Source organism: Macrobrachium rosenbergii, chromosome 3 (genome assembly GCF_040412425.1).
Source record: "Macrobrachium rosenbergii isolate ZJJX-2024 chromosome 3, ASM4041242v1, whole genome shotgun sequence".
NCBI classification, from domain to species: domain Eukaryota; kingdom Metazoa; phylum Arthropoda; class Malacostraca; order Decapoda; family Palaemonidae; genus Macrobrachium; species Macrobrachium rosenbergii.
The window spans coordinates 55437124-55449044 of NC_089743.1; the positions used below are offsets into that span (position 1 = coordinate 55437124).

Below are 11921 nucleotides of genomic sequence, written 5' to 3' on the forward strand. Positions count from 1 at the left end.
ACTACTAACTCCTCATCTACTCATTCAATCTCTGCCTTAAACCATAGTCCAAAGTACAACCTCTTCTCCTTATATGCTCTTCTCACTTCCTTCTTATCAAACTCACATCTTGAATACCTTGTTAGTACATTTTCGTCCCTAACTTTATAACTTAACTCTCTTAACTTTGGCTTAACCAAATCATGATCCACTATACCTCAAGTCTGCTTTTCTCACCATTTCATCCACCAACATGCTCTTCCTCACTACTTTCCCTCACCATTCCCTCTCTCCCAAGTGTACGCATGAATATTTTTCTTTGGGAACCATGTATTTTAAAAAATCAAGCCCCTTTCCAAACAAATATCCCAAAGACATTCTTGATTCTGTTCTCCTCCAGGAACTCTCTACCTACCAACAAAGCCATTTCTTTTTCTGTCTCTTATATTTGCATTTAAATCACACAGTACAAACACTTTAGCAAGTTCTCTAAACGCCAGCCAAGTGCAGACTCGGACACTCCCAAAATTATTTTCCTTTACTTCCATTCTTTCCTATTTCTGGATTGTATACAATCATTACTTCCATTTTTTCCTGTCACATTTAGTTTAATCTATACAATCACTGAACTAACACATTTGTATTCTTTCACATGTACCAATTCTTGCTGACTCTACAAGCACTACCCCTTCCTAGCTCTACAAATGCAATCACTTCTTGTCCTTTCCATTCCTTCACCTTTTCTCAGTAAGTGCTGAAACATCCAGTTATCGGTCTTTAAACATATGAGTTATTGTATATTCACCTAAATTTTATATATATATTACATATATATATATATATATTTTATATATATATATATATATATATATATATATATATATATATATATATATATATATATATATATATATATTACATATATATATTTTCACGATGTGTTGCAAGTACCTGGTTATTACACAACTAATCACAGAATTCAAAAATTTACCTCACTTCAGCCGGATACCTGAACTCTCATGATAATAAAAAGTAGACTGGGTACTCTAAATTTAACAGTGATCCCTTAAAATACTTATTAATTCTTGATTTAAATTACAAAAGTTAATTTATCAAGGAACTGAATTAATCAAGCAAAACTTAAATTATTCAGCAATGCTTCAGGTTTAAAAAGAAAATCTAAGTAAATGAAAATATAATCAAGTATGTAATGTTAAATTATCAAGAAATACTTAAAATGCTTAGTAAATAAATGTTAAATCACCAATATATAAAATGTGAAAAATTAAGAGATTGCAAACACAAGAACATACAAAAATACACAAAAGATTTACCAAAAACAATTTCATTAAGGCAAAATCCCTTAATGCACCGATTACACCATGGTAATAATAAGTAAAATTCACTTTACCTTACACAACCTTGTGAAAACTTTCACAAAATCTACACCAAATGCAGCTGCTCGAGAGTCACAAAACACACTTTTCATAGACATCGTTTCATTATCAGATCTCAAAAGCTAAGATTAATATCAGTGACCACACAAATATTTTACATTAATAATTTCTCTCTTTTGAAGAGAGAGAGAGAGAGAGAGAGAAAGAGAGAGAGCCACACGAACAGTTTCTGAAATCAGAATGAGCAAATTTTTAGGATTTCAGTTATAAGTAAAACAATCAGAGAACATCATTACCTGAGTAAAACGTTCTGAATTGCAATCTTACAAAACAAAATGTAATCGATTGAGACATGTGCTTTTACCCTCAAAAAGGCATACGTGACTCGTACAGAAAATCGTATGGGGCGCCATCAGAACAATACTTGTAACATTGCGAAATCACTCATCTTTTTCTCGTATGAGACAAAACCTTACACAACTCGACTGTTATCCGGACCTGTCTCCACCTTATCTTGCACAATGACACTCAAAGCAAAACAAAGCATTTCCAGAACACACACGTGTTGCTGATATACAACGCTATTATTAAAAATGTATTATTAATTCTAAATTATGCTGTTAAGTTATCTAAATCATTAATTCTTGTGAGATCTAACATTGCACTACATACGATATTTCAACAACTATTATCATTACACAGAATACATTATAACTAGAACAGTAAATATATCAAACCCTTGGAAAGATATACATTTTAAAGACAATATCATGAGAATACACACACACACACACACACACATATATATATATATATATATATATATATATATATATATATATATATACACACACATATATATATATATATATATATATATATATATATATATATATATATATATATACACACACATACATACATGTATATTGCAATACTAACAATTCATTGGAAGGCTCATATATTTTATGGTCACTGAGAAGCATCGTAACTAGAGCAATTTATTATCCCCTACTTAGTGTACATAGAAAAGAAACATCCCTTCCAGCTCTAAAATTTTTTTTTTTTTTTTTCCATTCAAAGTTTAACCTTGATTGCACACCAGGTAGTATTATCATAAGCAATTTTCTTTACTAAAGCCCTTTCATACACAAGCAAGTATGTTACTACCAAATCGCTTTTACATGTGATATTTGTACAGAGTAGCTGACGTTTAATTGTCCGTTACAACAGGCATATATCACTTACACATGTAATGTGTATATACTGTATGTATGTAAATAAACAAATAAATAAATATATAAATACACACACATATATATACATATATGTATATATATATATATATATATATATATATATATATATATATATATATATATATATATATATATGTACACTTATATATCATTATAAATATTACCTGTTCGACCTCTCTTTCTTGCTTTAATCGAATACAAGGAATTTATCTTTGTTAAAGTAAGAGGGCAGGCAATGTAGGGTGTAGTGAGTGGGAAGTAGTGTGTTCGATTTAGAAGTGTTTTCAAATTCCATATGCCAACTGCCAAGACATTAGCTTAGAAGGTCGTAAATCAGGGATAGGTTTTGCTAGGACAGACCTTAGAGGTACTGTTCTCCACGCAGCCGTCATAGCGTTAGGTCATGACCCGGCTGTCGTCCTAGCCTCCTTTGTTTCCCTCCTTTGTTCAAACCGAGGAGAAATTTGCTATATCAACGGACCAAGGAATCTCATGCAAATGATCACTGCATTAGCTAACCCAGCGGTAAGTCTGAATTGACAATTGCTAACCGTTCTCTTTCCCTTTGACTGAAACTCTCATTTTCCCTTGTGCAAATTTTCCTCTCTTAAACAGTCACTGGCTAAGAAATCCTAGTTATCTATCAAATACAATTACTGTTGTGTAGTGAAGTCACATAACTTTTCCTCCATGGTGTTAAACGTATTATTTTTGAACTATGAATCATCCCCTTGTGATTAGTAATGACAAGTGAGGATTTCTATAATGCAAGGTTGTTATCTGTATACGGCCTTTTCCAGAATGGTGTACGCCTCGGGCCTGTGCAGCATCCTCTTTCTTGGGGAAGAATCTGCATCAGTAGTACCAAGAAGCCTTAATTCGACCTTGCAGTAAATTCCTGATACAGTATCTGAGAAACCTAAATCGGTTGTGTTCATTCTATGTAGCATTAAGATTTGTCTGAAGTCGGCTGCTGTTAGCACCTGTAAATAACCCATTTCATTTAATTTTATTTACTTTTTGCTGAAACTACCGTTCCACTAAGTTTGCTGAATTCATTCATGCGGTTATGAATGAACCTCTATTCTTTGCTAATGAGTGTTAACTGGTGACCTGACCTATTCAATATCTGCCCTTTAGAGTTAGTTTTACCCTTAATTGACAGAATTACGTGGGTCTTAGGTAAAGCAAGGCAATATAAATCAAAGTAAATAATAATCAAACTCATTAGCCAAAAGACCCACGTAACAATACACACACACACATATATATATTTATATATATATACTGATAATACTGATAATAGTTGAAAATGTTTTATGATACTCTGTGATTTAACTGATTTCTCAAATTAGGCAAACTGCTCATAACATACAGTGTGGTTTGAATATTTCCCTGAAAAAGAATGAGTGCCATAGTATTGGACACTGATTCCTCTTCCGTGGGTGAAGAACATGAAGACGGAAAGAAACAGACTCCAATGTGTATGTGACATCGACAATGCTCGAATGACTGGCAAACTGATTTAAAAGGTGACAAAACTTCACGTAACAAGACAGCACACGTGGAAAAAAAAAAGAATGCGTGAATGTGGTGAATGTAACCAGTAGATTCCACGTGCTGAGGCAAAAGATAAAAAAAAAAAAAATCGCGCAACCAGAATGAGGGTGAGTCTACGTAACTGATATAATGAGTTGGTCAGAGATTAAATAAATCCTTGAGCTCAGTGAAAACGTGGCAGCATGGCGCTGAACTGCTCTGTCATAAATCTAGGTTCAAATATGATTTTATTCCCATACTGGGATTTCCATGATTTCTGTGGGAAAAATATCCAGACATATTATGGAATCGCGACATTAAACGCTCACTGCATGTGGCTTTGGAGTCTAGATAAGACTGGTCAATTTGACCTTTAGATTTCGTACATTTTAATAAAATTCACATTGCGTTACCAGAAAGAGGGTCGTACTGTTGTCATTTCAACTGAAATATATATGAAACCGACAAATACAACATTAAGTTGATATGAAATCATTTGATATCCTTCGAGATAACACGGTGCTATAGAGCTCAACATTATATTTTGAGGTGGAAAAAAAGTTTTGTGTTTCATACCGAAATTCAGTTCAATGCTTTGGTAGATAAAAAAAAAAATTGAAAAAGAATTGGTTACACACACGCAAACAAACATATATACAGACACTACTTTGCTTTAGAAGAAAAACACATTACGATAATATTTCTTTCACTTTATGATATTAATCAATACATCTCCTTTTACTGCAATTGCTAAGTTTTTCTTTACTGTTAATTACCTTCGTTTTTTACCCTATGCTTATGATCTGCTGCCACCAAAAAATTTATATTTTCTAAATGCACAGCGAGATGGCCGGGATATGCAAAGCCGTGTTCTAACTTTAGCCTGAGAAAAACGAAAAAGGCGGGGCGAGAAGAAGACAGAAAACAGAAACCACGCTCTTGCGTCTTTAGGGACTGAGGATAGTAAGAGTCATAGAAAATTGAAGCGGGATTGGAATTCCGAAGCTTAGCAGCAGAGAGAGAGAGAGAGAGAGAGAGAGAGAGAGAGAGAGAGAGAGACTGTCAGTGATAATCTTGCAGTTTCGTAGATGATAAATAATAATGACAATAATAATAATTATTACAAAACTGTGAGAGAGAGAGAGAGAGAGAGAGAGAGAGAGAACCTTGCAGTTTCGTAGTTGATAAATAACAATAATAATAATTAAAACAAAACTGTAAGAGAGAGAGAGAGAGAGAGAGAGAGAGAGAGAGAGAGAGAGAGAGAACAGTTGCCAAACCATAACATCCAAGGGTCAAAGAGTTTCACAGAATGAGGAAAACATCACAGGTGTTACGAGGCCACCTGAGGGAAAGGATCTTGAGTTCAACTTTGCACCTGAGAGTTTAGGGTTTGCCAGAGATCAAATAATTTGCCTTTGATTCATCATTACCGAGAAGGGGAAAAGATGATGAAACACTCAAATACCAGAAATATATTTAAAACAAAGACGCTTAAATGCCAACATACACTGCTACTTTGATAAGAAAATAACTTGAGACATCCGAACAAGGCAAAACATTCTTTTATCAGTCATTATAGCAATTCGAACACTGAATTCTAAATGACAAACTTGAAGCGATCACAACAGAGAGGACGCCGACAAACGTGAATGGTTGAATTCTATTTTCTTTGTTAATTATCGAAAAATTTGGAAGTGAAGGAGGCACAACAATATAAACAAGCAGCATCTCTGAAGCACTAAACTGAAGCAAGTTGTGGATAGCAATTCTGATATTATCCTCTCAAAGATTATTGGTGAAGGAAGTTGGTATGCATAGCACAGTATGACTGGAAAAATGAGGTAAAAGGAAATCTGGAGGATAGAATCAATGGAAAAAAGGGACGACTGGAAAAAACACAGATAGGGAAAAGAGGAGCAAGTGATACAACAGGAATCTTAGGAACGCAACAAGAAATGAGAAAAGAAGATTTTGTGTCATCAAAAACAACATATTTAAAACAATTATATAGAAAGTTGAAAATCCATTCACAGAGAGTAGCCCAGGGGAAATATAGATGATATGACATTTATCGCTAGATTAAATAGGGCCACACTTATTGCACTACCTTGATCTCAAAGAAATATCTAGCCAAAACTGTTTGAATAAATAGCAGCAAATCTACCCTTAAACTTGAATAATGTATTGTTTTAGGGATCACATGTCTTTTCAAGGTAAAATTATATAGTCATGCAGTGATACTTAGACGTGAATGCTTCAAAGATGGAAGATCTCAGGCAATTCACAACATCATAAGTAGCATGCCTCTGGCAAAACCGATACTGAGTAGGTAACAAAAGGCCTTTCTTTCCTAGGACCAAACAAGACATAAAATGACCACCTGAAAGATTTCAATGCTACAGGATGTAACTTGCAGCCAGGCGTTTATCCTTATTTGGCTTGTAAAAGGCTGAAGTAATCAACAGCCATTCCCTTTCTGTTTATAACCTGTGGTCATATAGAAATTCTATTTATAATTCTCAATATATATATATATATAACATTGTTACTTTTTGGAACATAATCTCTGCACAGTGTGACATCAGGACCATGGACTGTTCCAGTGTACAGTAGGTTGTTAAGAGTGCATTAAACTAAGTCCCAGTAAAGGGGGAGTTTTAGGATTCCCTCTTATTTGCTGAGAAGTCAAGAGACTTCTGTCCTTCTCAACGACAATACTGACGATCTGATGCCGTATCTGATTTTTAAGACACTTTTAAAATGTTTGGCTAGGCAGTACTCACCTCTGCAACATTGATGGTGACTGTTGTAACTGAATGAGGGCTTAGTGTAAATTCTCCCATACTTTCCTCTGATTGTTACACACTGCAGATTGTGGGGATCTACAGTTTACGGGGAAAGCCAAAGATGACTGTGAAGTCAAGCTTCCTTAACTGAACTATGAAAATCTCATACAGTGTACTTCGAAATGGCACTGCAATAGTCTTTTTAGCTTGTGCTTCTTCACTTGAGTCTGCTTATTTTCTCTTAAAGTTTGTCAGAATACTGGATATACTAACTATATGTGAGCTGTATCGCCTTGCTATTCTTGTCTGGCTTCTACAAAACTCTTTATGCCTAAAGGTTAGGATACCCCTTTCGAATTGGCAATGACTTCATTTCCTGACTGAGGCAGCATGGTCTTTTCTGCTGTTTGCACAACAATGGGATTGGCTACATTCAACATGAGTCTCTGACCACAGTTGACAAATTTCTAATTTTCTCTTTGCTTGTCACCCTCAAGTTGTATTTAGATCAATAAATGAATAATGAAATTTAGGCTATAACGCCAAGCACTGGGGCACTTTCAGCCATTCAGAATTTAGGACTTTAGGACAGTGAAAAGAAGTAACTGAACAGGTTGGACATCAAGATAAAAGAGATACAGAAAATAAATAATGTGAAAAACCAGGATCTAAAGCTGAAACTTTTGGAAAACCCAACATTTGTCCTGAGAAACTAAGTTGGATAGTAATATGGAAGTAAGGAAGCAGAATGAATATAAAGTAAAATGCAAAAAAGGAATATCAAAGGGTTGAAGGAATGGTGCAAACACCCTATTGGGTGTATTTAGACGTCCATACATTTGGAGGCAAAAGCATCTTTGAGAGGATGGGATAACTGTCCTGCTATTGATTTCTACAGGTAACCTTTAACATTTCAAGCAGATAGAGTCGGACAAAGATTAAATAAAAAGACTGCAAAATTAGCACTCCATTATTTTCTCTGTTTAACAATCTATTTTGCTTTTGTAACGTCTCGGTCTTTAAATTCACTGAGAAATTTTGTGGGGGAAAGCATTTCATTCTACTTTCATCAATTCCTCCTTCTTGGTTGTCTTCCCATGCAATTAACAATTATTTCTGACATGTCGGATATGTTTTTTGGTGTGTGGATTGTTTGTTTTATGTTTTACATGGGATTATGCAACATGATAAGGCCTATATCAATACCAAATGCATCCCATGACACAGCACCATAGTTAGGTCAAGCCAGGATGTATCCCTATAATTTCCACTGCTTGGCCGGCCTGAGCAAAAGTTTACATTCTCTGAGCACTTCCTAGAATATGAGTATTTAAGCTACATCAGTCAACGTTTCCATTTTATAAGAAAATAGTTAAAAAACTTCTTGAAAGAAGCCTACTCATACATAACGCCTCATATCACTTCTATTTGCTTTGAATTTTATTTTTCTTTCACAAAGTCTTTTCTCCTGGTTCCTGACCCTGACTGAGCTGGGAAAGGAGGAAGGTAAGGGGGCACTGCTGCTATCAGTAAGCACTTAAATTTTTTCTGTTGTATGTTCAACTTTTACCTACGGTTCATGATGTAATTATCCTCACAGCCTCAAAATTATCTGAAGGTCCTGGGGTAGTAGAAATATTGTAGCTGGCTATAAAAAACTGCATGAATATCTTAAAAATAACCGTTGCAAATGCTAAATCTCAAATGTCACCCACTCCTTGATATACTACGAGGGGATGGCATCAAAATAAGTGGAAGAAAAACCAAAAACCAAACTATAATCTAAACTGCTTGCTATTACCTTAAGTATACCCATAACAGTATACTTCCTCTAATAATGAAAGGCATGTCAAAGAATGCTAGGTCTTGCCTGAAGAACCTGAGAGCTGAAATCTATGGACGGTTATGACATGGAAACAACATACTGATATCTCTAAGGTCAAAATATTGCTGAGTAGCTCATGAGGTCTCTACATCTCCCACTATTGGTCTTGAAAATGAGCTCCAATCCCAGCAATGATATCCCTTTTCGATAATCAAGACAGTGAAAAAGAGGGAATTGCATTAGTTCAACATCAAGATTAAGAGAAAAGAAAGTAATTAAATGAAGTAAAAGGATTTATAGTGTGATTAGAGGAAACCCTCCCCATTTACTAGTAGTTAGAGAGGTTGGACAAGTTTGAGGTTTAGTCAAAAGGATTGACCCAAGGCCAGATGAGGGCTCAGAGCTCTCCTAATTATCCTCAGCCTTACCCACAACCGCAAAGGGTTCAGTACTGGGAGGACAGCAAATGTTTACTTTGTATCTCATAGAATAACACCACACATCAGCAATATGAACGGCGTTAGTGACAAGGCGAGAAAGGTTTTAATGAGAGATTTGGAAAGGTTCGAGAAGTATCGCAGAACAACTGGAATTCAGGGAAGAGAAGCAGATTTGGGAGGTAAAGGATATGTGATGCTCCAAACAAAGAAGATAAAAGCCAGACAAAGGTTAGAGAAATGAAAAGAAAATACGGCATGTCAAGATGGGGTGGTATGATACTCTTGAAAAAATAAGTTCACCCTCTCATCACCAGTAGATTTAGTCCTTTCAGGAAGTATTTGTTCACCTCGATACAGGGCATGGAATGAGAGGTGTTTGTGTATTGTATATGCTATCATGACAAGATATCAAAGGAAGGTAATACGATGGGAGTGATAAGTGTGAAATATAAAGATGTCAGACGTGCAGTATGTGACAGAGAAAAGGCGTCCAGTGATCAGTCTTAGAAGTGTCCTGTAGCTCTCTGATGGCAGTCTATATGAACGTCTCGTGCCTTAGCCGGGATACTACAACTGCTGTTAAAATGGAAAAGTCCTTCAGTCATGGAAGAAACTGTCCTCTGGTGAAAGAAATGTCTGAGCTTAAAAGATGCAAACACAGTGATATACCGGTGAATCATTAACTGTGTAGAGCAGACGCAAAAAGACGGACCTACGGAGGGCAATAAGCCAAATAGCAAACATCTAGGCAGAAAGAAGAAAATGAAACGTGTTGGATGATCGGCTTGTCACGACCAAGATATACCCTTAATCCCCCAACCGCTACCCGTTAAAGCATCTAAATATGAGAGAAAATATTGAAGCCGCACAGATAAACATGTAAAACATTTCGATCACAAAATACAAAAAAATAAATATATATAGTTCTTGATGGGGGCCAAAAACGGAAAACAGAGGAAACGGCAGAGTGACATAAACGTCAAAGCAACGAAAATCTCCCAAACCTCCAGACAGACTGACAGCTAAAAAGGCAAAAACAAACCCTTGCCTCCGAGGCAAAGTTAAAACAAAAACTTGGCTGCTTCAAGGTCATACCTTTGCGTGCACCGCTAGGACCTCTATCGCAGCTTTGGTTATTTTCGGGTCTCAACGACAGTAAAAACCAGTCTAATAAAAGCTTGTTCTCTCTGTAAGGGGTAAAAATAGGTATGCAAATGTTATGCAGATGACAAAAAATAAACAATATGAAAAACGACAATCCGCAGGTTTGTAATCTCTTAACGCCATTTGATACAGTTTTAATTTAGAAGCAATTAAAAAAAAATAATAAAAAGTAAAGATAACATCAGCACAATATGTTATACAGAATAGATGTCCAATCTTTACTAAAATTCATATTGATAATTTTCAATATAAACAATAAAATAATGATGCACTACTCATAGAAAAATAATATATATAATTAAAATAAAAACAAATGCACTAATTCCAGTTAAATTAAACAAGTAAAATATTGCACTAATCAAAAGAGCATGTCTCAAATATTGTCAAATAACTAAAAATAAAAAAAACATGTACTACAATTTTTTATAGTTCTAGGTGATTTGCATTACTAAAGCCATAGTGCATGCATTTATATATTGACGCCCAGTATTTAGTAATAACTATCATCCAATGGACTGCTTTTATTTGTAAGTGTCAGGTGCCACGCAATCTCTTAATCAAAACCACATTTTACAATTTTTTTACCTACAAGCATACTAATTAAATACCTCAAAGGAACAAGTTCCAGATGGCTAGTGATCCCACGGCCAAAAAAGTCCATAATAAAGATTCACTTGAATGTTCTCTCTCGTCTTGCAAAACAAACTACACACATGTTGTATTCACACGGCGGTGGCCAACCACCTGTTCCTTACAGGGGATTTATTCTTCTGTGTAATTGAAACCCTGAGGCAGCAAATAGGTGCACGCTGAACCATCGTTGAAGAAAATGAAAGGGAAAAAAGATATTAGAAGAAAATACGGGGTGTTGCTCACTCAGAGAAATTACAGTAGCTTATTAGAAACTTTTATAATATTCTTATTTATTCTCCTCTTTTTTAATTTAGGTTAACTTCCACGCACGGTTTGATTATGATAATGGCTCTATGGCCATGTTATCAATTAAATATACATCCCTCTAGATATCTCCTACGGGGGATGGTTTTCAGGAAGAAGAATACGCCCAGTCACGTTTGCCCATCACCTGCTGAAACCAGGAGGTCTTGTGTAAAATGAATTTCATACCTTCGACACCTCTTCATAAATCTTATGTCTTTTACTACTTAATGAGTAGAGAGAGCATGATCGCCAATTCTTTCTTTACAAAATTCCAGGAATCTTGCGGTCAGTGCTTTTATTTTATAACACCAGACTCACAAGGGGACCTCAATGAAGTTTTTCTACGGAGATAAAAAAAAAAAAAGTAATAGCGTACACTAACAGCAATGACATGAAAGATTTCCCGTAAGTAAAACTCTGCTACCTCCCAGGAAGTAAATCAGTCATTTAGAAACTCAACTCGCATTTTCTGGAGCCAAATAAACGACCATTTACGAGCCTCTGCCATTTGCGATGTAATTAACGTTGCCCTCAGTTTACCCAGGTTCTCGAAGATTCATCGTTAACTGCGGACTGTCACTCGATGGGCC

The 11921-nt window shown here is 35.4% G+C and overlaps 1 long non-coding RNA gene across 1 annotated transcript in view; it reads right to left on the minus strand.

Annotated features, from left to right (window-relative positions):
• Window positions 1-11201, minus strand: part of LOC136855894 (uncharacterized) — a 19684-nt gene extending 8483 nt beyond the window's left edge. The window contains exons 1-2 of the long non-coding RNA XR_010858170.1: window positions 11001-11201; window positions 10324-10415 (exon numbers count right to left, since the gene is read on the minus strand). This is a non-coding gene — a long non-coding RNA (uncharacterized lncRNA). The remainder of the gene's footprint in view (window positions 1-10323; window positions 10416-11000) is intronic.
• Between the last annotated feature and the right edge of the window lie 720 nt (window positions 11202-11921).